Genomic DNA, 26,592 nt, shown 5'->3' with positions numbered 1-26,592 from the left:
GCAAATAAATCAGTTGCAATCTGCATATGTGGTCTGATTGGGGTAAATTGTAGGGCTGACATAGAAACATGATTCACATTCAAATCAATTGAAAATAAATGGACTCTTGTTAAATGTTCTTAGACAAGCCTTAATGTATACCTGATTGCTTCTACATTTACAGAATGTAGCTTATAAATGATTAACACCTTTACCTTCTGGAAAGCAGGAGATCTATCAGTCATGATTGGCGTTTGACAGCTCAAGGCTACATTGAAAGAATAGAGTATTATTATCTTTGGTGGAGTATATCACACGACCACAGAAATTACTTTCCTGAAGAGCTTCAAAGCAGGAACTCAATTTGGACTCCCATCATGCAGGCAGTGGGTGTCTTCCAAGGAACTCTGAGAGATGCCACTTTCAATTACCGAGATCAATAATCATATTAAAAATTGCGCTATTGTTTATTCCGAGAAAGCACTTTTGCTGTGCTTTTTAGCCGAAATGGCTTCCAGAGCAGTTTAATCAATAATAATAAAAGAAGATAATCCCCAACCCTCAAACCGCAGATTGAAGAGACAAAAAAAAAAAGGAATGGAAAAAGACAGGAGAAAAAAAGGAAGGAGGAAAAACAGAAATAAAAAACAAACAAAAATGAAACCCAACAACCATTCTTAAAGTTCCATTTTTTTTAAAAAAAAAAAAAGGACTAAGGACTAACTAGAATGCAGCAACTCAAAGAAGCTATTATTTCAGCAGATCCAATGGAACAGGTTTTTATTTATCGGCTGCTGTCAATAGCAGTGGTTTGAAAGAGGAAGCACCAAGAAAGTTCAACTAAAATCAATAGTCAAAGCTTGTCTTTGTAAAGAACATGCAGGAAATCCTTGACTTACAAGAACAGTTGGGACAGAGTTTCTGTTGCTGTGCAGGGAAGTTGCCTGAATGAGTCAATCTCAATTTTATGATGTTTTTGCCATGGTTTTTAAGTGGATCATTGCAGTTATTAAGTGAATCCAGCTTCCCCCATTGATTTTACTTGTCGGAAGCCAGCTAGGAGGGTTACAAATAGCAATAGCACTTAGACTTATATACCGCTTCACAGTGCTTTACAGCCCTCTCTAAGCGGTTTTACAGAGTCAGCCTATTGCCCCCAACAATCTGGGTCCTCATTTTACTGACCTCGGAACGATGGAAGGCTGAGTCAGCCTTGAGCCTGGTGAGACCCGAACTGCCAAACTTTTGGCAGTCGGTGATCAGCAGAAGTAGCCTGCAGTACTGCACTCTAACCACTGCGCCACCGCATGATGTTCATGTGATGTTCATGGGACCTTGGAGGTCTTCTAGTCCAACCCCCTGCTTAGGCAGGAAACCCTACACCACTTTAGACAAGCCTAACTAGGTGGCTCAGTGGCTAAGACACTGAGCTTGGCGATCAGAAAGGTCGGCAGTTCGAATCCCTAGTACAGGTTTCCTGAGTGAGCTCCAAGGTCCCTTCCAACTTCTGTTACTGTTAAAATGGTTATCCAACATCTTCTTAAAAGCTTCCAGTGTTGGAGCATTCACAACTTCTGGAGGCAAGTTGTTCCACTGATTAATTGTTCTGTCAGGAAATTTATCCTTAGTTCTAAGTTGCTTCTCTCCTTGATTAGTTTCCACCCATTTCTTCTTGCCCTGCCCTCAGGTGCTTTGAACAATAGTTTGACTCCCTCTTCTTTGTGGCAGCCCCTGAGATATTGGAACATTGCTATCATGTCTCCCTAGTCCTTCTTTTCATTAAACTAGACATACCCAGTTCCTGCAACCGTTTGTCATATGTTTTAGCCTCCAGTCCCCTAATCATCTTTGTTGCTCTTCTCTGCACTCTTTCTAGAGTCTTAAAATCTTTTTTACATTGTGGTGACCAAATCTGAATGCAGTATTCCAAGTCTGGCCTTACCAAGGCATTATAAAGTGGTATTAACACTTCACGTGATCTTGATTCTATCCCTCTGTTAATGCAGCCTAGAACTGTGTTGGCTTTTTTGGCAGCTGCTGCACACTGCTGGCTCATATTTAAATGGTTGTGCACTCCAAGAGTCCTAGTGGACAAAGAATAATTTAAAGAATAATTTACATTATTCTTTATGAGAAAAGTTCATTTAGGTTTATTATTATACACATCTTGCCTCCCAGAACCAATTAATGACACGTACCAAGGTACCACTGTAGTAACCAGTTGGGCTGTATGAAGATTTAAGCAGGTGCTTCACTTCCAGTGTTGCTTTTAGAAAGCAACCCTGTGATGCTCCCTCTGAGAAGAAGCTATGGTATTTCTTTGATTCACTTTACTTCAGTGGTCTGATCCAATACTTCTGATAACCAGAAGAGAAGACAATGCTTCTTCACCTTAGTGAGGAAAAAAATACCACTGCTTCCGTGGTACAAAGTGTTTCAGAAAAGTGAGCTGCTTCATGTAGGCTTCCTAACAAGACTGGCCATTCCCTTCATTGCATTTATCTGTCTCCTCCTCCTCCTCCTCCTCCTCCTCCTCCTCCTCCTCCTCCTCCTCCTCCTCCTCCTCCTCCTCCTCCTCCTCCTCTTATTCTACCCCCACCCAACTTTAAAAGCGAATGAGGGAACAATTCCAACAGCAATTGTCATACCAAACAGGGCAAACTTTGATGTTCCCATTATGATAGCAATTAAGCATATGGAGAGTTAGGTTTTTATCATTGGCTTAGAATGGGAGAGCAGATTCAATCTAAACCTATAATAAGAACAAAATTGGTCAGAGATGGAACCCTATAATATGCTGGAAAATTAGATGCTGTCTGCAGCTAGATTTTGGCAGACTTTTGCTATTGAAAGGGTGCCATTAAAAGCCGCTGGCATACCTTCTCATTGGATAGCGGAAAACAGTCATCACTTCAAATTTATATACACACAAACACACACACACTTAAAATGGATCAATGTTTGCCTTTATCTTAAAAATTGTTCTTTGAGAAAGGAAACCCAAACAAATATGGAGCAAACAGGTTTTGCAATCTACAGATCACAAAATATACAGAGATCAACTAAGGATAGAATGACACAAGCGAATTGTTCCGGCTCAAACATGAAAAACAAGGAGAGTCCCCCTTTTCTTCCTTTGTCTTTTCTTGATATTCTGAGAATACCAAGAAAAAGAATTTAGGATATAAGAAATGGCTAAGTGGGAGTAGATAAGAGCTCATGAGACAGGAAATAAGGGACAAAGGTTAAAGACTATGGAGAAAAATGGAAAAGGAAAGTACTAAAAATGGATCCGGTTGTCTCCTATCACTCAGTGCCTTTTCAATTATACAGCATACTTATATATACTTTGTCAGGGTAATGAAGATTTAAAACTGACCAGTGATGATGAACTGAGGATGAGTCAGCAGGGTTATTGCTGCTGTCTATATAAGGGAGGCCATGAGAGGGCGTCTCTCTCTCTCTCTCTCTCCTCATGTATCTGCATTGTAGTTCGCCATGTAGAGTTGAAGAAGACTGATTGCTTGTCTGGTATGTGCCTACTACTTGTATGTCTGTATATAGAAGTCTTGTATATAAACCACTATTTGTAAGACAAACCTTTATGTACTGTATTTTGGTCCTGGGTTGTCTCAAAATAGTAGTCACGCTGTAAACACTCTGACATACTTCAATTACATACCATGTTTTTCCGAAAATAAGACCCTGTCTTATATTTTTTAAACCCCGAAATAAGCACTTGACCTTATTTTTAGGGAGGTCTTATTATTTTGGGGCATATGGAGCAAGATGGGGCTCCTCTTGCAGTCTTACCTGATTTCCAGCTCTGTCTCCCTAACCCTAACCAGAGGAAATGGTGGGGACCAGGGGTGAAATGCTCCTGGTTCAAACTGGATCGCCCGATCCGGTAGCAATGATGGCGGATGGTTCAGAGAACCGATAGCAAAAATCCCTGCCCACCCCCCATGCCCAGCGGAGCCGCGCGATCATCAGAGGCTTTTTTTTTTTTACTTTTAAAAGCATTTTTTCTTCTGCCACAAAAATGCTTTTAAAAGTAAAAAAAAAAAAAGTTGGCCATGCCCACTCAGTCACATTATCCCATCCCACCCCCCACAGAACCGGTAGTAACAAATTTTACATTTCACCACTGGTGAGGACCAGCTGAGCATGCACTTAATTATTTTCAGAGAGGGCTTATTTTCAGGAAGGGCTTATTTTAGTGCATGCACTCAAAAGCCCGATTGGGCTTATTATCAGGGGAGGTCTTATTTTTGGGGGGGAAACAGGGTATGTTGGTGCATTCAAGCTAGCTTTTACTCCCAGTGACTTTTTGGCAATATTTGGAAGTCTGCACTATCCACAGTACCCACAGTAAGTTTGAAAAAGTCCTTCATTAGGCTTTTTCTAGGTGACTGAAAATCCTGCCTTTATTATTATTATTATTATTATTATTATTATTATTATTATTATTATTATTATTATTATTATTATTATTATTATTATTGGACTTATATGCCTCCCTTTCTCCATAAGGACTCAGGGCGGCTCACAGCAATAAACAACAAGTCCAATTAAAATTCAACAATAAAAACTAAAATTCCCATTAAAACCCCATTCAGTCCAGGCCAGCTTGGCGAAACAGCCAGGTTTTAAAGTCACGGCAGAAGGAGCGAAGGTCGGGGGCTACCCGGAGCTCCAAGGGGAGCTGATTCCAGAGGGTAGGTGAGCCCACAGAGAAGGCTCGCTCCCTAGGGGCCGTCAGCTGACATTGTTTGGCCGACGGGACCCCAAGTAGGCCCTCTCTATGTGAGCGCACGGGGCGATGGGAAGCTGTTGCTGGCCGCAGGTGATCCGCCAAATACCCCGGGCCTAAGCCATGTAGGGCTTTATAGGTAATCACCAGCACCTTGAACCTCACCCGGTGGGCAACCGGTAACCAATGCAGGTCACGCAGGAGGGGGGGCATCGGGACACTCCCATCACTACCCGCACGACCACATTCTGCACCAGCTGAAGCCTCTGAGTGGTTTTCAAGGGCAGCCCCATGTAGAGAGGGTTTCCTCTTCTACCTCCAATAGTTCTAGACAACGCCTGTCTAGAACTCAATATTATTAGGGCAGTTAAAGACTCTCCAGGGGGAATTCAATAGAGAATAACAATAACAATAGAGAAGCTGAAAAATGCCAACCACTCTTTGCCTTTGTATGGGAAAGTCACAGTATTGCTCACCCTGCAGTCTTGCTCACTTCAAAACAGGGTTCTCTATTCAAAATTAATTGCTGGCCAGGGAGTTAAAGATGATTAACATTGCTATTGTGTATTGCCATTCACTTATCATGCATAAGTTGGAAGCAATTAAGTTGATTACGAACTGCGAGGGACAACAATGCCACCTTCATATACTTAATGTCCTTTTGAATTTTCCTGGAAAATAAGCATGAATGATGAAAAGCCTTTCAGGGCTCTTCCCTCACTCTTGTCTCTCTTTTACTCCCACAGTAGTTGCTTTTGTCTTTTAAACATTATTATTATTTAATGCAAACTGTCGTCTGTTGCTTACTCCTCTTCTGCTTTGAGATGGATTAATCAGCTAGACGTTTCCAAGGACCAAGAGCCGAGAGGTTGAGAGAACTTCAGAATGAAAATGCAGCCACCATATAAAGAAAATCTGTATAAAATGTTTTATAGGTGGCCTCTGCCACCTGCCAGATTGGCAAAGATGTTTCCTAATACCTCACCACTATGTTGGAAATGTAAAAACCAAAAGGGAACTTATTACCACATGTGGTGGTTTTGTCATAAGGCAAAACATTACTGACAAAAAATTAAAACACAAATAGAAGAAATTATAAATCAACACATAGAAATGAGGCCAGAAATTTTCTTAGTGGGAATAATTTCAGGGTCATACGAAAAAGTGATACAATATTTAATCATTCACATAATTACAGCAGCACAAATAATTTATGCCCAGAACTGGAAAAATAACAATATACCATCAGAAGACAATGTCAGAAAAATTATGGAGTGTGCCGAAATAGATAAGCTTACGAAGGAGATACAAGAAAAGGAGGAAACAGAATATTATTTAGTCTGAGAGAGATGGTATAAATGGTTGGAGAAAAAGTGAAAAAAGGACAGGGGAAGACTAAATAACGGTTGAACTAGGTGGAGAAATATAGGAAGAAATAGGAAGAAATAAAAATTGTGGAAAGGAAATTGTGTACATGTTTATGTCAAATGTAAATAAAACAATATAATATAATATATAATATAATAAATTATAATGGTATATATATGATATATTAGAAATATATGTATAAAAGATATACTAAGATAAGAGAGAGAAAATGTATAAGTATGGATTACCGATAAGAAACTGTTGGAAAAAAGAAAGTGTTAATGGTGTTTTTGGTTTTTTTTTAAAAAAAACTGTTTAATAAAAATTATTTATAAAAAAGAAAGAAAGAAGAAAGAAAGAAAGAAAGGAGGAAGGAAGGAAGGAAGGAAGGAAGGAAGGAAGGAAAGAAAGAAAGAAAGAAAGAAAGAAAGAAAGAAAGAAAGAAAGAAAGAAAGAAAGAAAGAAAGAAAGAAAGATGCAGCCACTATATTTTTCCCTGTCCTCCCATCTGCCAAATTGTACACAATATGCTTTTAGCATTTTGTGCAAAAGTCTGTGGTAGGGAGAATCCTAGGCTTCCAAATGCCATTTGTGGTCGGGGTCTGTGTACTTAACCTACTTTCCTTTTTTAAAAATTCATTCCTTCTTGCATGCTCATCCCCCTCTATAAAATCTGTAGTTGTAACCTCACTTCCTAAAGCTTGACTCTAATTCTCCTCTCACATTAGCCTTCCTGAGTCCATCAGACAGAAAACATGAACAGATAAAAACTAGTTCTACTTTATTGTAAGGCGACGTTAAGAGAATCATGCAAGTCTGAAAGTACAAACTCCTCACTGCCGCTTTTAACCGACTGGCCAATTAAGATAGGTCCTTCTTAAGTTTCTTTCTCTGACTGTTAAGCTTCTGGAAGCTCCTCCCTCTCTTCTCTGATTGTTTCCTAAGCAGCATCTCTTCCCCTCATCCCCCAAGGCAGGGTGGGATTCAGCCGGTTTGGACCAGTTTGAGCGAACCAGATGCTAATGTTATATCTGGTTCGCCGAACTGGTAGTTGCAAGGACTGGCTGGCTCAGCCCCGCCCACCCCTCCCTTCCCAGGAGTTTCCACATGGCCTGTTTTGAATGCCGGGTAAGCGCAGGGCCTGCGCAGAGGCTCTGGGAGGGCGAAAAATGGGCCTCTTGGAAGTTTTGGAAGTCCAGAAATGGGCCCGTTTCCAGCCTCCAGAGGGCCTCTGGAGCCCAGGGGAGGCCATTTTCACCTTCCCAGAGGCTTGAGGAAATCTTCTGGAGCCTGGGGAGGATGAAAACATCCCCCACCTACCGTGGTGCAGGGGGCTGAGTAGGCTGTACCCACCATGGCCATGCCCAACCAGCAACCAGGCAGAGAACCGGTTGCTAAAATTTTTGAATCCCATCCCTGCCCCAAGGTCATCCTCACATACCATTACATCTCATCAATGTCTATGGAGATTCTGAATCATCCAGGTCATGGCTGTCACAAAGGTGCTGTTATAAAAGACAACTGGACATTTATTTGTTTATTATAATTTGTCAAACAGAAACGAAAACAGGAATAATATAAAAATACAATGACAGGGATGATAGGCACGTTAGTGCGCTTATGCACGCCCCCTCTATGGACCTCTTAAGTATGAAGTGAGGTCCACAGAAGTCAATTTGTGACTGAAGCTGAAAATTTGTAGCTGAGACAACTGAATCAGGTAGAGCATTCCAGACTTTGATGACTCTATTACAAAAATCGTATTTTTTACGGTCAAGTTTAGAACGATTTACATTGAGTTTAAAGTGGTTGTTCACACACGTATTATTGCGATTAAAACAGAAAAAACTGAAGTCTCTTGGCTTTTTCCTTGAGAATGTGACACTTCTCATCCAAGAAGTTTCTTCAGTTCTGGCTGAATGACTGGGGAAAGAGGCCATCTTTATTAAAATTGAACAGCCTTCTCTCAACAGAGGGAGAGGATATGACCAGGGGTGCTATTCAGCAGGTTCTGACAGGTTCTGGAGAACCACTAGTAGAAATTTTGAGTAGTTTGGAGAACTGGTAGTGGAAATTTTGAGTAATTCGGAGAACCGGTAGTGAAAAGTTTGAGTAGTTTGGAGAACTGCTAGAGAAAATTTTGAGTAGTTTGGAGAACCGCTAGTGGAAAGTTTGAGTAGTTTGGAGAACTGGTAGTGGAAATTTTGAGTAGTTTGGAGAAAGTTTGAGTAGTTTGGAGAACTGCTAGTGGAAAGTTTGAGTAGTTCGGAGAAGCGGCAAATACCACCTCTGGCTGGCCCCAGAGTGGGGTGGGAATGGAGATTTTGCAATATCCTTCCCCCATGAGTGGGGAGGGAATGAAGATTTTGCAAATTCTTCTCCCCAGGAGTGGGGAGTGAATGGAGATTTTGCAATATCCTTCCCCTGGAGTGGGGAGGGAATGGGGATTTTGCAGTATCATTCCCCTGCCATGCCCACCAAGCCACGTCCACCAAGCTACACCATGTCCACCAAGCTACGCCCACAGAACCACTGGTAAAAAAAATTGAATTCCACCACTGGATATGACACCATGTACCTTCTGTTTACCACACAATCTTTTCAGCAGTCCCAAGAGGTTTCCACCCCCATTTGAGTCACTCTGATTCCGGTGACTCTGAGGATACAGGTAAACCCCCAAATAGCCTCAAACAACTCTCAGAGACCTAATGACCACCCTTCAGAGTGCTAACAACCAGCTGACTGCAAAAACTGTAAATCCTTCCATTTCCCACCATGCAGCCAGAACCAAAGAAGCTTCTTAGATGGGCAGTGAAATGTTTTCAAGGGGAAAAAAAAGTCCAATTGCCTTTTGAACAGCATCTTTGTGACATAGATCTCCTCAAGTATAAACAATCCCCAAACAGCTATGGCTTAGCAAGCAAACCAAGAAGCTTGTTTCTTGTTATTTCACTGTCCCTCAAAGACGTTTTGCACTGCCAAAATTTACGCTTTTCTTTAAGGGAAGGACGAAGAAGCCGATACACTTCCAAACAAATCAGCAAACTCGATTTCTATTCTCAACAAAGTTTACGAGACGTGTGTGTTTCCCAGAAGTATTTTTGAAATACTAAAAAAAAAAAAAATGTGCTTGAGGTTAGCAGCCCTGCTGGCATTTTTTTAAAAAAGAAAATGAAATTGTAGTCAATAGTGCGCAGGGGAAGCAGGAATCTTGAAAAATTATAAGAAAGCTGTGCAGGGGGCGACTGTTTGATCATCTTTGTACTAAGAGCATGGATGAGTAAGGATGACTCTTTCAGCCTTCAGCCTAGTTGGAAGAAAGGATCAATTAAAATATCTCTGTTTGCTCATTTAATGTTGCAAAAATGAGGGCAAGCAAAAGAGCAAGGCTGACTTTTACATTATTACTATTAAAAGCTCATTTCTTATTCTGGCCACATCAGGCAAATACATTATCAGGCTATCTAATGAATCCCCGGAGTGGGTTTTTCCCCCCTTCCTCTTTTTCCCCCAATGGCCTTGATATAGCTTCAATGGCTATTGATACATAAAGTGCAGTCACTGCTACCGCTGAACACGTAACTGGCATAGAGCTGAAAGTTTGAGCAGCCTGATTTTTCTGCTCATGTGGGAAGGCAACAAACGGCATGGCATGGAATCGTCTAATGAGTAATTGCGATAATTGAGCAAATTTGGCAATAGGCCAGGGAATTCATTACTACTTTATTGGAAGCAAGGGTGGAAGAGAGTCTGGAATCAAGGATGAAATGCTGTGGTTGCAAGATCTGATTTCTGCTTATGTGTGATTGAAAAAAATGCTGGTTCCAAGCCTTTAGACTGGTTATGTATGTAGATAGGTATTCCTCAATATAGCCATAATTTTTTTAAAAAAAGGTATCCACCCAGCCTGTGATTCAAGGAAATGCTAGCATTTGCCATCTTAGAGTAGATTATGTTCATTTCCTTTTGTAGCCAGAGGCACATATTTTTTTATGGGATCCTCTTCCCTAGATTGTGTTCTCTGACACAATCTGTTCTTGCTTACTGAAATTGCTAAGCATGCTTATAGTGATGGAATTAAGGAAATCAAATTATGATAATAAAATTCACTTCTCCTTTGTCGTTTCTGCTTTGTTCTTTGCAACAGTTCATAGTAGGCAGAGGAACTCAATATACAATAGTCTTGAGTTTGGAGCAGGTGGGAAACATATCTGTTCTTTGTAACCATGGGGCAGTGAGTCAACAAGCCCTGGTTACGAGTGATTTCTTTGGTTTTCATTGTATTGCGACTTTGTCCACTTTTATGTTATTTTTTTTTAAAAATGAGAAGAATACGTCCCATTATTCATTGAAATTCATCTAGAAGAGGCAAATAAAGCAATTCAGCTTTGTGAAGGAAAAGGGACATATATTACTCTTACTTCTTAAAGCTAATTTTGCCCTGACGTGTAGAAATGTATTAGGGGTACAATCTATCCCACAGGGAAATACAATTGTCCTGCTTAACCTTCTGCATGACTATACAAGGAGGTGTTTGGTAAAGGGTTTCTCTAATGTAATGTAGCATAGAGTGGTGATTTCTCTTTGCTACCTGCATTGAAAACAGTTAATCCAATGAATGAGACACCAAGAGTACTGATTAATAACACTTATTAGAAGGAAGGTAACATTTTAGCAGAAGAAATAACTCTTGCATACAGCTAGCAAGTTGGAAGTCATGATGGACAACCAGCTACAAGCTAGACTACCATTTTGCAATTATCTGGAGCAACATGGACATATACACATGTTATATGTGCTATAACTCATGAGGCAGAGAGCAAAACATATTTGGGTTCTTTGGGGAACCATTTGTGATGCTCCATGACTTCTCATTTGCTAGCAGCTTCTGGTGATCGCTACGTATTAGATTACCTTTATTATGGAATTTCTTCTTTTTTATATATTAGGGTGGCAGATTTCTTTGCATAATGGATTCAAGCTTGGATTGATTGTTAGAAAAATTAACGATATGAAAAACTACAAAAATTAAGAGCATTTCAACAGTTGCTGTGCAAATATTTAGTTTGGAGATTTAATTGAAAGGTGGTTCAATTAAATCCATGAATTGGTTCAATTGTTTTCCAAATTGATTTTGGAAGCTTGACTTAAATCAATTTCATTATTCAACTTGAATGTCCAAATCAAATTAGATCAAGCTTGTGAATTAAACTGGAAGTCTGAATCAAGCTGAAGATTTGGATCCCATGTGTCTGATTCACACATTGGTACTAAATTTGTAGGGTAAATTTCTAGGACAGTATTTTGTTCCTGTTCATGGAATGTATTCAAGCAGAGATTTGGCAGCCATTGGTAGCAGATGTTATAATTTGGATTCTTAGGATGAACAGGGGGTAGATTCAATTGCTTTAAAGACCTTTAGTAAAACAATGATTCTACAGTCTTATGGTTCCAAGACATATTAAGGTTATAGAGAGGTCATTTGCAGCCTCCCTTCCTTGGATTTTAGATAACCTGGTTATGATTTGTTGGGGACATGTCTTCCCATCAGAGCTTCCATCTCAGTGCCAGATTGCTGCTACTGAAGGCTGCTCCAGCAAGAAAGTGATGGGGAAATCGAAAAGATGTCCTGTGCAAACACTCTGTGTCATATAGAGAAGTCTTCGGTAGTTTGATCCTCTGCTAAGCTCTGACTGGCCCAGTGAAGGATTGCATTCTGTCATCCAGCCATGAAGTTCTTTACTTTAATGACCATTTCTGGTGTGGATGCTAGGGAGAAGAGAACTTCTGGGATTCGAACCTGGGCTTGCTTGCATATTAGGCAGATGTATTAACCTCTAAGCCACAGGTTCTCCTCACTTTGTCAGCTTGTACCAGGGGAGATTAAATGGCTAGCTGATGAGAGCTAAATAGCTTGAAATAGATCTATACTAGTCTCCCTTTATTTCTTTGTCAGTAAATATAAATTGATCACAAAATAGTTTGTTGTGAAAGCGACTGCCTGAGGGCTCCTGGATTGGGACTGAAAGGTGAAAAGGAAGCAGTATGCTCCTTTCCATATTTGGGTAGATCAGGTTGCTTCGATAGAAAACCCATATGTGTGTGTGTGTGTGTGTCTGTGTGTCTGTGTGTCTCTGTGTGTGTGCAAACAATAAAACTAATAAAAGACAGAACAATAAATTAATAAAATAACATACTAAAATAATCCCCCACCCTCCGCCCTGGTGACAACATATCACACCAGCCATTTAATGGGCTCCATCCAGTGGTGGGATTCAGCCAGTTCGCACCACTTCGGGAGAACCGGTTGTTAACTTTCTGAGCAGTTTGGTGAGCTGGTTGTTGGAAGAAATCATTAGGGCAGAGAACCGGTTGTTAAATTATTTCAATCCCACCACTGGCTCTATCCCACTCTGCATTCCCCAGGCCCGCTGGCAGAACCAGGTCTTCAGCGCCTTCCGGAAGAGTATTAGAGTGGGGCCCATTCTAATCTCTGGAGGAATGATGTTCCAGAGAGAGGGAGCTACCACGGAGAAGACCCTTCTTCTGGATCCCACCAAATGTATCTCCCTAGGGATGGGACCCACAGCATTCCCTGCCTCCCCGCTATAATGGGTTGGGTAGATGTGACCGGCAAGAGATGGTCCCTCAGTTTTGCTTTGTCAGGGGACTACTGACCTTGTGGATGACCTTCCATAAGATTGATATTTGTATAAACTACAATCAAAGGAAGGGAATGGCTGGATACCATTGTACCACCAGCACTCTGCTGGTTGGTGGTAGCTGGGTTGCAAAGGCTCCTACCTGCTGTACAGGTAGAGCATGAACTCACCTGGATCCTTGAAGCCTGTGCCTCTTCCTTCCTTCCTTCCCAGTGAAAATCCCCATCTACCCTCTTACCTACTACTGGGGGATGCCGTGGTTTGAATGCCGGATAAGAGGAAGTTATTATAGTGTGAGACAATGATTTTTGGATCACCTATTTTTCTCCCTTCTAAGGGAGGAAAGCATATCTCTAAGGCTGTGGGAATAAATCTCTGCTCTCTCGATTGCTTTCTGAGGGAATCATTCCTGCTTATTTTTTTTTAAAAAAAGATTTTCAATTAGGTTGTCCTATCGAAATCCTCATTTTTGCTTCTGTATTTCATTTCTTCCATCAACAATCATGAATAGGAAAACCATGCTGTTTCCAGTCTATGCCATTTTCCCATTTCATCTGGTTTTTTTTTAAATTATCAGATTTACTTAAGTGCTTAATTTAAATATATTTTTTCTTCCAAAATTCATATTCGTAAATACATTTTTCTCCAAATATTGATTTTTTTTTCTACTGCATTCTGACAATTTTGAAAAAAAAAAAAAAACCCAACCCAAAACATCAGTAGATAACTGGATTCCAATCTCCCTGTCTTGAAATGCTGATCAGGTCACTCGGTTTCAGGATTAGATTAAAATTGAATTCTTCAAGCATCTCTTACAATGGTCTCTGAACAAACGGCATGTTCCTATCGTTCTCATTTTGCAGACAGTTGAAACCATCCATCTTGCTGAACCTGATGCCTTTCTGCTGCCTTCCGAATGTCTTATCAGATTCTTGTAATTTAGTTGAGCAAAAATTCAAATTCTGAGCAGCTCTTCTTGTAAATCGGGCACAATGCTTGGCCAGAGTCAGGAGAAACGATCCAGATAACTGGACTAAAAATGGATTGATGCCTGAAGGTTAAAAAGGAACTCATCTTGCATCTTTGGCCTTGCTAAAGAGCTTTTAATAACATCTTCAAAGATTAACAGAGTTTGGAAGGAACCTTGTACTGTAGGTCATCTAATCCAACCCCTTCACCTACACCATCCCCTACAAATAGCAGTCCAATCTCCCCTTGAAAGCCTCCAGTGATGAAGCTCCCACAACTTCCGAAGGCAACTTCTGTTTCATTGGTTGATTGTTCTCACTGTCAGAAAATTTCTCCTTATTTCTAGGTTGAATCTCTCAGCTTCCATCCATTATTCCTTGTCTAGCCTTCAGGTGCCTTGGAAAACAGCTTGACCCCCTTCCTCCTCTCTATGGCAGCCCCTCAAATATTGGAAGACTGCTATCATGTCTCCCCTGGTCCTTCTCTTCACTAGACTAGCCATGCCCAGTTCTTATAATGAATAATCAGGTAATGGCACCGCAACTAGTATCAAAGACAAGGATGAAAAATATTAAAACTTGCAATTTGATGGCAACTGAGTCCACGTCTAAATCTGAGTCCACATCTAAAACTTAGGATGAAGACAAGCAGATCTACCCAGCAGATGCCTCTAAGAGTAGGCAAGTATCTTTGTGAACAAATATAGTGCCATTCACTAACATCTCATCACTGAGTAAAATTGATGAAGTGACACATCTAATGACCTGTAGTGAGTGTGATGAACTATAGCTCTTCCCTTTTTTTAGAACACTGTAATTTGATCATTATAAAGAGCTAAAGTGATTTTTTTTTAACAATAGGACAAAAACCAGCTTTGGTATTCCAGCATTCATTTTCTGAATAGAAAATAATCAGAAAGTAAAACTACCGTAGTATTGCTCTTTAGACAGAATATGTGAAATAAAGAAAAAAAAAACTGCATTATGTTTGAATGTATTGCTGAATGTACTGCATTATGTTATAAATGGAGCTCTCATTTGATACTCGGCAGTTGCTGGAATTCTTTCTTAATGACCTCTTTCCTTTTCTACAATATATTACTTATCTGAATTCCTGAACTCTTGTGTGCTTGTTCAGTTGGTTTCAATACAATCCTGCCATGGAGAAGCCAAGAGCTAGCCTAGAAATACCACAGTAAATATTAATTCTATTTTTATTGTAAAATTATATTACCAGACCCTTGAAAGTCAGAAAGTACCTCTCCCCTCCCTCACTTTTTGTTGTTGTTAGTTGCAAATCATGTCCGACCCATCGCGACCCCATGGACAATGTTCCTCCATGCCTTCCTGTCCTCTACCATCCTCTGAAGTCCATTTAAGCTCACGCCGACTGCTTCAGTGACTCCATCCAGCCACCTCGTTCTCTGTCGTCCTCTTCTTCTTTTGCCCTCCATCATTCACAGCATTAGGCTCTTCTCCAGTTTTTCCCCCACTTTTACTCTCCCCAAAACTAGAGAGGGTGTCTTCTGAAACACTTTCTCCACTCCTTCTTCTTTGGGCTTCAATTCCATTGATCACACTATTGTCTAGAGCAGGACTCTCCAAATTTGGCAAAGTTAAGATTTCTGGACTCCAGCTCCCCAAATTTCTCAGCCAGCCATGAGAGTTGAAGTCCACAAGTCTTAAAAGTTGCCAAGGTTGGAGAGACCTGGTCTAGGCTGAACTTCTTCATCCTGTGTCCTGCAATTATTCTGACATACTATTACATTACATAGCAATCAGGGGTGGGTTCTACTTACCTTTACTACTGGTTTGCAATGGGATCGCGCTTTCAAGTATAACATGTTTATGTTTAGGGATAGCAATAGCATTTTGTTAACCCTGATTTGAGTCACCCTCTTGTACGTCCCAGCACCAGCATGACAATGGTAAGAAAAAGAGAAGAGAAGAAGATGGGTTTTTTCTACAACCTCTTCGGCCAAAGAGGGTGTAGAAAAAATGCTTTTAAAAGCCTCTGACGATCCCAGCTGAGTTGCCTGATCGTCAGAGGCTTTTAAAAGCATTTTTGTTTACAACCTCTTCGGCCGAAGAGGTTGTAGAAAAAATGGTTTTAAAAGTAAAAAAAAAAAGTTGGCCACGCCCACCCAGTCACATTACCTCACCAAGCCACGCCCACAGAACCGGTAGTAACAAATTTTACATTTCACCACTGATTTAGATCAGAGGTCTTCAAACTTGGCAGCTTTAAGACTTGTGGACTTCAACTCCCAGAATTCTCCAGCTAGTACAGCCACAAGTCTTAAAGCTGCCAAGTTTGAAGACCTCTGATTTAGACTTTCAAGAAGCAACTTTCAAACCCTACCCAAGATAATTCATTCAAGCATTCCTGAAACTACGCTGACTTGGTAGAGAGCAAGAGGAAGGCAATCACTTTTTGCAGCAATAATTTTAGGATGTGCCCTATTTTATCATTCAGGTAGGGATAAGGAGGTGAATCCACAAATTACAATGCTATCTATCCACAATTAAATGTTGTCTGGAAGTAGGGAAAAAGGCACAAAATTGAATTGAAACCAAGCTCCCTCCTCCCATTTAATTTTTTTTTTAAGTAAAAAACGTAAGAATCTAGAATGATACAGTCCTTCCCGCTATCCTGTCTTTTCCCTCTCCCAAAAATGGGGAATCCAGCCAATGTGTCTCGGAGGGAAGGAAAAATAGAAACCTGGTATATAATCAGTGGCCTTTTTGTCAGCTATCAGGTACCTTCATAATCTTTGTTTCGATATTGAATTGTGAGCTTTGTGCTTGGATCTGATATCTGGTCAGCAAATTGCCACTGCAGAGTCTGAGAGAGAGAGAGAAGCAAAGGGATTTGGGCACTAAGAACGAGAAAAAAAATAAAATAAAATAAAAGGAGAGAAACTGAGTAGCAATTCCCTGACAAATAACCATGAGTGACCCAGAAGAATGTGCGACAGTGACATGGCCAATGTCACTGCCCTTTCCCAATTGCAGTCCCTAATGATGCAATTTTTATCTCCCAACCCAACAGATGTTCAATAACCTGCCCAGGGGAAAGCAATTTCTTTATCTCCTTTTCTTTGACTCTCTCAAGAGTTATCGCGGCTTGTTTTTTTGGTTTTTTTTTAAAACCAAATCGGGGTGTTTTTTTGTCTCTCCCTTGTCCTCTGAGCCCAGTCTCCCATCTGACTTCATTAACATGCTTTGTTTAAAGATGAGAAGGAATGTTAGCCTCCACCTGAACGCTGGTAATCCAAAATCAAAATCCAGAGAGGGACTCTATAGGGATCGGGTGTACTTGTCGGGGGGTGACGGTGGGGAGCTGGGAGAGAGAGAGAGGGAGAGAGAGCACCGAACGTGAAATTAAAATGTAAATCAAAAAGTAATTGGCTTTTTGTGCATTGTTTAGATAAGATTTACTTGTGAAGAATGGCTTTTCCTGTCGGAAACTCAGCAGGCTCAGCTCCATGTGACACAGTTGCATTTAATAATGGCAACCCATCTAGGCCATAAATATTGCAAACAATGCCATTTGAATGAGAAGCCCCGTGAACCATAATAAACCCCCTGTGATTAATTCCAAAACTGCTCGCTTCATATTAGACCTGCGGTGGCGTCCCCAATGCGATCAATACAGTGTAGCCGAGTGATTCTAATAGAAGCGTTATTATCTTTTAATCTTTAGGAGAACAGTAACTTTCTCCTCTTTCCCTGCCCCACCCTCTCCTTTCTCTCTTTCAAATACTTTGGCATGAAACTCTGCTCATCCCTTTTCTCCGAGCAACCTTGAAGATCGTTGTCTCTTTTTTCTTTTTTTTTTAAGGCTGCTTTCTTTCCCCCACTCCACCTCCCTGCGCTTGTCTTCTTCTGAAATGAAGATGCATTCAGGTTTTGTTTTCAAGGATTTATCAATAAGATGACACGGTTTGCCGTTTGGCGAACCAAAGGCACATTTGTATGCCGCGATTTTACAATTGGTCGCAACAACCTTGCCTGCCAGCTGCAATCTTTTCCCCCCCCCCCGGTAGACAAATGCCCACTGGTTCGAAATGCCCAACAACAGGAATTTGGTAGCAAGGAGGGGTCGTGGACAGAGGGAGGGAGAGAATGACATATGGCAAACTATTGTTCGTCTGAAGGGATGAGGTGGATCAGTGGCTAAGATGCTGAGCTTTTCGATCAAAAGATCGGCAGTTTGGCGGTTCGAATCCCTAGTGCCGCGTAACAGGTGTGAGGCCTCGTTCTTTGTCCCAGCTTCTAGCAGTTCGAAAGCACATAAAAAATGCAAGTAGAAAAATAGGGACCACCTTTGGTGGGAAGGTAACAGCGTTCCGTGCACCTTTGGTGTTTAGTCATGCCGGCCACATGACCACGGAGACGTCTTCGGACAGCGCTGGCTCTTTGGCTTTGGAACGGAGATGAGCACCGCCCCCTAGAGTCAGGAATGACTAGCACATATGTGCAAGGGGAACCTTTACCTTTACCTTTATTGTTCTTTGACTAGCCAGAAACAACTTCTTATGAGCCAGGTTGCACACGCTACATTTAGCATACAGCATTTTTTCTTTTTTACGGAAAAGCAAAACCAGCTTACAATTGACTTTTGTTAAACAACAGGAGGCAAGGACATTATTAAGGTATGGGCTGCAGTGATACCAATTAGTTTGATTCCCTCCTTTTTTTGTGTGTTTCTTTTGGTTAGTGGATAACATCTTTGCCCTGCACCATCATCCTGGAGAATATCTATGCATGGTCAACGATGAAAATGACTTGATGGCACATAATTAATATGTATCATTAAGTTCTTGATCTGCCTTGTAAGACCTGCTAAATCAGGATTAGGTCAAATGCGACCCCCTTTAGTGGGCAGAAAGGGAATAATCTAGCTATTTATTTTACAGTATGATTCAGAGCAGTACGGGCAACAGAGAAATGATGAAAATTGGCTCATTTCTTGTAAAACCAATTTAAAATAGGGAACGTCATTAAAAAGGACTAAGGTTGCTCAGAATTTATTGATAGCTGTAGAACGCTTCTTTACTATGAACTTTAGAACTGTAGGAGTGAAGCTCCCATATTCCAGGGGTGTCAAACTCGATTTCATTGAGGGGCGCATCAGGGTTGTGTTTGACATTGGGGGGCCAGGGTGGGTGTGGCCATCTTGATGACACTCATGTCGGCAGCACCTGTGGTGGCCCCAAGTGCTCTGCCAGCAAAAGCGGGCTCCCAAGCTCCATTTTCGGCTGTGACTGCCTCCTGCAACCCTCTGCCAGTGAAAATGGAGCTTTTCTCGCTAGGTTCTTTCCTGCCCCCTCTCTCTGTTGTTCTGCCCAGATAAATTTCTGTTTTGCTAAGTTTTGTTCTAACGTTCACTTTCCCATTTGTTTATAATTCAAATCTGAACCTTTATCATACAACGGAAACATACACCTTTGCCATAAATATTACACTGATTGTCGGTGAAATCTTCTGCTATCCAATAGAATGATTTCCACTTCTTATAAGCTTCCCCGGCATCATTTGATTGGAAGGTGAGATACAGAAAATGAGCAGATGAATGAAGGATTGTGTATGATACCTAGTGCATTTCCCCTTCTTAATGAATTTTTGTACATCTAGATGCTTCATTTATTGGTTAGCCACATGTGGTTTACTAGGAGTTGCTATGGTTTCATAGCGCTATTATCACTGCATGTTTTCAAGTCCCAGAAATGAATGAGAAAAGGCTAATTCCTCCTCCTCCTTCTTTTTTTTAAAGAAGCTGAATTCTGAGATAAATTCACCAAAGTTTGTGTGAATAGGCTTATATGCTATGCTAAACTATAAAAATAGAGGCATTTTATGAGGGTATTGCATGAGGCTATATTTTATACTTTAATATATTATCTCAATGGAAACTATTCATTTATAATCCATAGTTTACCATAATGTACAAAGTGAACTAATAATAATACCGTTCGTTGAAATGAGTCAACTGTGATTTACCCCATTTAGGAATACAATCTATTTTGATGGCTATGACTGGCCTACAAATTGATAACCAAATAAACAGAATAGGAAGATAGGTTGAACAGACAAGAAATCTTCACAAAGGGACCTCCCCATAACAACTTTAGTTCACAGCCTAAATCAGGCATGTCCAAAGTCCAGCCTGGGGACCAATTGTGGCCTGTGTTCAAATTTTGGGCGAACCGCAGCCCCTTCTCCCCGCCGGCTCAGCCTGTCACTCATCCCCGCCGGCCGACGTTTTTCCCTTCACCGCACAGCAGTTCCCACAGCTGTCCCCTGCTGCCTCTGCTCCACAGCCACCCTGCTCTGCAGAGCATCTCAGCCATATTTTTCACCAGAAGATGGCAGTAGACCTGAGTCAGCACTCTCGTCACGTGACCCTTGTCTAAAATGCTCTAAAATGGTGACTGTAACTAAAAAAAGGAAAGTTGACAGTGAGGGTCGCCGCTTCCAGGACACGTGGAAATTGTCAGGCTGAGTGGTCGGCCTCCACACATTTTCACCTCACCAAATCTTGCAAAAAGTTTGGACACCGCTGGCCTAAATGAAGAGCTTGGTCTTCAAGGCTCCTTTAAAGGAAATCAGGTCTGGGGCCAGTTTGAAATTCTGGGAGAGGTTGTTGCAGTGGGCAAACTCCACAAGAGATAGCAATAGCACTTAGACTTATATACCGCTTCACAGTGCTTTTACAGCCGCCTTTGAGCGGTTTACAGAGTCAGTCTATTGCCCCCAACAATCTGGGTCCTCATTTTACCCACCTCGGAAGGATGGAAGGCTGAGTCAACCTTGAGCCGGTGAGATTTGAAGTACTGAACTGCAGCTAAAAGTCAGCTGAAGTAGCCTGCAGTACTGCACTCTAACCACTGCACCACCTCTAACTACTGCGCAACCATCACTTTTCTGCCTCCCTTCGCAGTGGAGCTGCTCAGAAGATAGCTCCTGTGCGCTGTCCCTTCATGGTCCACCCTCCCCTCTTTGTCGAAGAACCTTAAAGACTATGGAGGCTGCCTTCCGAGCAGCTCTGCTGTAATGCCATCCCTCTGGCGTAGCAGGCCATCCTCCTGGCCAGGTCCATCCGTGAGCGGCACCGGCAGGCAATGGCGGGCGGGTGTGGGCGGACGTGGTATTTGCCAGTTCAGAGAACCAATTCAAATTCCAAACTAGTTGAATACCACCTCTGATTTGATCCTCTCCTGGGCAATAACTGGCCCAATGTAGGACTGCTTTCTGTCATCCAGCCATGTGGTTCTCCATCTTTGTGACCAGGTTCTCTGCTTTTATGACCACCAAATAAAATTCGGAAGCTTTCATTTATTTAGCTGGAAACTGTAGAAAACATGAGAGAGAGAGAGAGAGAGAGAGAGAGAAACAGTTGGCTTGAAGGAAGAAAGTGAAAAGCAAAAAAGAGGTTAACAAAAACAAGTTAGGTACACGAAGTGCAATAATCTGCACAAATTTAACACTATGGGAGATAATTTTCTCTGGATGTATCTGCCTTGCATTCCTAAAGGAAGGTCAACATGTTTGAAATTACTTGCGCCATCTCCGTCTGCATGATTGATTCTGGGCCGGCGTGAATGACTTAAAAACATGGTTAACCTGGTTTACCACGAATTAATCCTTTTCTCTGGAATTGCACAACAAAACTGCAGCTGTTAGGTTTCTAACTGGGCTGGTTAAGCATACCACGCGACCATAGCAGAGAATTAACCAAGATTTGACCCTCTTAAAGCACACTAAGTCTTAAGACTGGATAATCTGAAGTTTCTATTAGTCACTTGCAGCATGAGGACATCGCATGCCCAGGTGCTTTACTGCAAACATTTGAAGAGGTTTGAAAATGTGTTCATTTGAATATGCTTATAAAGCTGTAGTGATTCTGATGCTTAATGTGTGCGTTTAAAATACCACTTCCTCCATTAGCATATGCCAAGCACAGTTCTATTGCAGGTGTGCATGTCATTTTGTTTGCCTTGAAATCACCAGTTCAGGAATTATACATGGGAAGTATTTCCATTAATCTCTCAAAAGAAAGCATAACAATATTCAACAATTCAATGTCACAGTCGGACCTAAGAAAACAAATGGCACCGGCAGCGGAGAATTAATGAGATGCTCTTCCATTTGGTGACAGTATTATTGCTCTGAGAAGGACAGGAATCCTCACTTTTAATAAATGGCAATGTACAGTAGAACATTTGCCTTTTTTTTTTTAAAAAAAAAGAATTGGCTGCAGTCATTTTCCCTCAATTTTTGCTCACTAGGCTTGTTTCATTAACAGGTAGTCCTTAATTTACAATCACAATTATACGTTTTGACGGATAAATATGTATGTAAATTGTATAAATAGGTACAGGTATAGATTAATAGACAAGTATGGATAATTGTGTAGAAATATGATATAGATTGTTAGTATGATGTTATGTATAAATAACATATAAGGTTAAAGAATTATATTATAATATTAACTTTAACAAAATTTGTATTAGTTTAAAGTGTTGAAGGATATTAAGAACCAGTGATGTCATATCTATGTCCGATGTTTTTAATTTTGAATGATTAATAAAAAAACTTTTTGAAAATAAATAAATAAATAAAAATTACAATCACAATTGGTACCAGAATTTTCATGGCATAAGCAAAGTGGTTTGGTAAGGGAGTCATGCCCGATTGTATGACCTTTTTTTCCCGTGGTTGTTAAATGAATTGCTGAAGTTGTAAAATAAAACCACGTCGTTGTTAAGTGAAACCATTGATTTTTCTTGCTGGAATCTGACTGAGAAGATCGTAATTGGTTTTCACCCTGGGATGCTGCAACCATAATTATAAACGCATGCTGCTTGCTGAGCCCAAATTTTGATTATGTGACTGTGGGAATGCTGTGATATTCTTAGCGCGAGGACCATTGGTAAGTCACTTTTTAAAATTGCCGTTGTAACATCAAACAGTCACTAAATGAATGGTTGTAAGTCAGAGGTGGGTTTCAGCAGGTTCTGATCAGTTCTAGAGAATCGTTAGCAGAAATTTTGAGTAGTTCGGAGAACCGGTAGTAAAAATTCTGACTGGCCCCCCTCCCATCTATTCTCTGCCTCCCGAGTCCCAGCTGATCGGGAGGAAATGCGGATTTTGCAGTAACCTTCCCCTGCCACCCCCACCAAGCCACTCCCACCAAGCCACCGCCCACAGAACCGGTAGTAAAAAAATTTGAAACCCACCACTGTTGTAAGTTGACTACCTGTAATTAGGGCACCTTGAATATAGCTCATCTTTTCAGCTTTTTGTTTGTTGTCAAGCTGTATGTTGGCTTAGAGAGTGTTCTTTAGAGTACAGATCCTTCCGTATAATGTAAGAATATTTTGGAGTGAAATTGAGCTTCGCGTATGGCAGCCTGCCCAAAATATGCCAATCTTGCATGAAAATAAATATAGTACTTTGGATATATGTACAGTTATTTTACTGGTAATCTGAATAGGGAAATGGCTATTATATTACAATCTAATTAAAAAAAAACCAAAAACCTACTTTTCTTCTCAGTCCCTTGTGTGTGTGTGTGTGTGTGAAATTTCATGAGATGAATGACTTCCATAGGCTCATTCTTGGGAACCAGCTAAATTACCATAAGATCCGAATGAATTTAGTCTCGTGACTTTTGCTGCCAATGACCTGCATTTTTTTTAAAAAAAAAAACATAAATTGATAATGGCATCTTGCAGCAATCATGGACTATGAATCAGCAGAGGACTGTAGGGAACACAGACAAAAGATAGGCATAATCCCTCTCCTCTTACGTAGCTTGTTGTTTAAGTTCCATTACTGTCAAAATAACAGATGAGACACAATATTTTGCAGTACTTTGACAACTAATGAAACCAATATTGTTGTCAGTGGCAATTCAGGCAACAGCAAAAACTGACTCATAGTTCTTAGCAACCTTTCTGATAAAATATCTGCTAGATTTCTTTAAAGCTCTTCTTTTTTGTGTGTGGCTTTTACTCTCCAGCAAGTTTGCATACAGTTTGGGCACGTGTGGCACAGTTGAATACAGGGTCCTGTAAATATAGTTTCCTGGGCATCCTGGAATGTTTCTAGTAACCTGTGTTTTAAGATATTGCTGAAAATAATTGTAGATAGATGCTGTTTTCTTTCAGTTTATATTCAGTCAAATGAAAGAACATTTGCTTTAGAAATTCTGTCTAAAGGAGAATGGAATTTTGATGCAATTCTCGAAAGTACAGTATTGTGTTCTTCCCTTATTTAGTTCCAAGCTAGCCAAGGGATCTGTACAAAAAGAAATCTTGTTTTTCATTGAGTTCATACCTCTCCAGTGGCTTTCCAATCTCCCTGGCTTTCTATACTATCATCAGTTCCATCCTAAGAGGTCTTCTCCAACTGGGCTTTTTCATTAAGGAAAAAGAATCCCATCCTCATAAAGCTGTTCCTCTTGCCAGTTGAAAAATCAGAAAAGATTTTTTGACCCAACTTTTCTGCCCACAAGCCGAGTGAAAAATTGTGAAATGTGATTTGTCTTAACTCTGGCTGAACTGATGTGATAAGTGCTCAGTGGAGAATCTCCATAGACAGTTGGAGATTGCTGACAATGCAATAGCTGGAAGCAAAGTCTGCTTCGCATCTTATCCTTGAGGAGACAACTGCAGTATAATATGGGTTTACTTAACTCTAACCCAGGGGTCAGCAACCCGCGCTCTGGAGCCGCATGTGGCTCTTTCATTCCTCTGCTGCGGCTCCCTGTTGCTGGTCGGCTCCACAATTGATAGGGCTTCCGGTTAGGACAGGTAGAGGAAAAAGGATGCCGTGCTAAGGAGGAGACTCTATGGTGGGGGAACTGGACTTCCGGTCGGCTCCAGAATTGAACGGGGGCCTCCGGTTAGAACCTTTGTGGCTCTTTGAGTGTTTAAGGTTGCCGACTCCTGCTCTAACCATACCTATTCTATGCCTGGGTCAAGTATTAAGATGGACATGTGTTGAGGTCCCAGAGGGCCTATTACTCTTAATTTTCCTTGATTGCCAAAAAACTCCTTATTGGATAATCAACACAATATCCCTCTTGTTCCTTCTGCAAAAAAAAAACAAAACCATATTCACTATGCAAGCATGCCCAGTAAATTCCTCTCCATCGAAATCAATGAAGTTGACCACTATGGGACATCCACAGATTGATTTAATTATTTATCTGTTGGACTCTGAATTATTTACTATACAGTGTTTTTTTTTTTTTAAGTAATCTGTAAACAAGTTGCTTTGATGAAATGAGAGATATAAATCTGGAGATTATTACAATGCTCCCTTTTCTATGGTTGAACAGATCTTATTTTAGTTGACGGGAATGTGAAAGAAACAGACATTTAATCTCACAATGCAGGATTCATTTCACTGCCTTGCTCACACTGAGATTTTCAATAGACTTTCCTTCCAGCATGAATAGCAACAGGTAACGCAGGAGTAGGCTTGCACAGCTAGGGATATAAAACATTAGCTTGATTTTAATCTTTACCAACTTTTATGGGCTGTTTCAAAGGGTCAGAATGAAGAACAGGAATCTTCTTTAGTAGGTTTTAGTAGTTCTGAACAGAGAAGCTTCCAACCGTTACCTTTGATGCAAAAGTGGAAGGAAGCCAGGATTTGCACTTACGACTTGTACCCATCTCGCAGGATTTCTTTCGTCTAATATCTGCCTGACATGTATTTTGTCTTTATTGCAGTGTGCTCTATCTATAGAGGCTATGTTAAAATATAATAACATTTTCTGGGATGGCTTCAGGGGTGGGTTCTATTTACCTTTACTACCGGTTCGCAGTGGGGCCGCACACTCTTCTGCACATGTGCAGAAGCGTTTTGATGACATCAGGGTCAGTGGGCGGAGCCTCCCACCAGTTTTACTACCGGTTCTATAGAACCGGTGTGAACCGGGGGCAACCCACCACTGACTGGCTTCATGTATGCAATTCCCATCTGGGAATTATATGTATGAAATGTGTGCACCAGAGGTGGTATTCAGCAGTTCTGACCAGTTCTGGAGAACCAGTAGTGGAAATTTTGAGTAGTTCAGAGGTGTAAATACCACCTCTGACTGGCCCCACCCCCATCTATTCTATGCCTCCCGAGTCCCAGTTGATCAGGAGGAAATGGGAATTTTGCACTATCCTTCCCCTGGAGTGGGGTGGGAATGGAGATTTTACAGTATCCTTCCCCTGCTACGCCCATCAAGCCATGCCCACCAAGCCACACCCACAGAACCGGTAGTCAAAAATTTTGAATCCCACCACTGATGTGCACATATACTCTTTGGAAATAGGTACCTGGGAATATGGAAAACCTGGAGAAGATTGGTGTTAAGAAGTGACTCTCAGAAAACCCAAAAAGGGACGTCAGAAACAGAATAGGTGCCCACACCTATTTCCCACTGTGCTCCGACCTTTACTTGATTTACCCCCTATCTACAATGTGACTGCTACTGATTTGCCTCTGAGACAATACAGGCTTTGACAAACAACAAAAAAAGTACATTAAAGATTGATCAAATAAAGCACAACTGACTGAATTTCCATAATACACAAAGCCATAAACCATGTTTTACAAAACATAATGGCTGGGTATGCACAGCATGCTGTCTCTACACTAAACAAAGCATGTGATTGATACTTCCTGAAATTAAAGATAGGGTTTTTTTCCCATTCCTATCCAGCGTGGCATCAAGGCTGATAACATTGAAATAATATTCAACATTCAAAATCATCCCAAGCATGTTATTTGTCAGTGAGCCACAGCATTTCCAGCACAGAGATTGTATCTAGGATTTTCTGAATATTGACTT

Source organism: Pituophis catenifer, unplaced genomic scaffold (assembly GCF_029215685.1).
Source record: "Pituophis catenifer annectens isolate HBS135680 unplaced genomic scaffold, rPitCat1.0.hap2 SCAF_13, whole genome shotgun sequence".
Classification (NCBI taxonomy): domain Eukaryota; kingdom Metazoa; phylum Chordata; class Lepidosauria; order Squamata; family Colubridae; genus Pituophis; species Pituophis catenifer.
The sequence above is the reverse complement of the archived record's forward strand: the minus strand, read 5'-3'. Positions refer to the sequence as shown.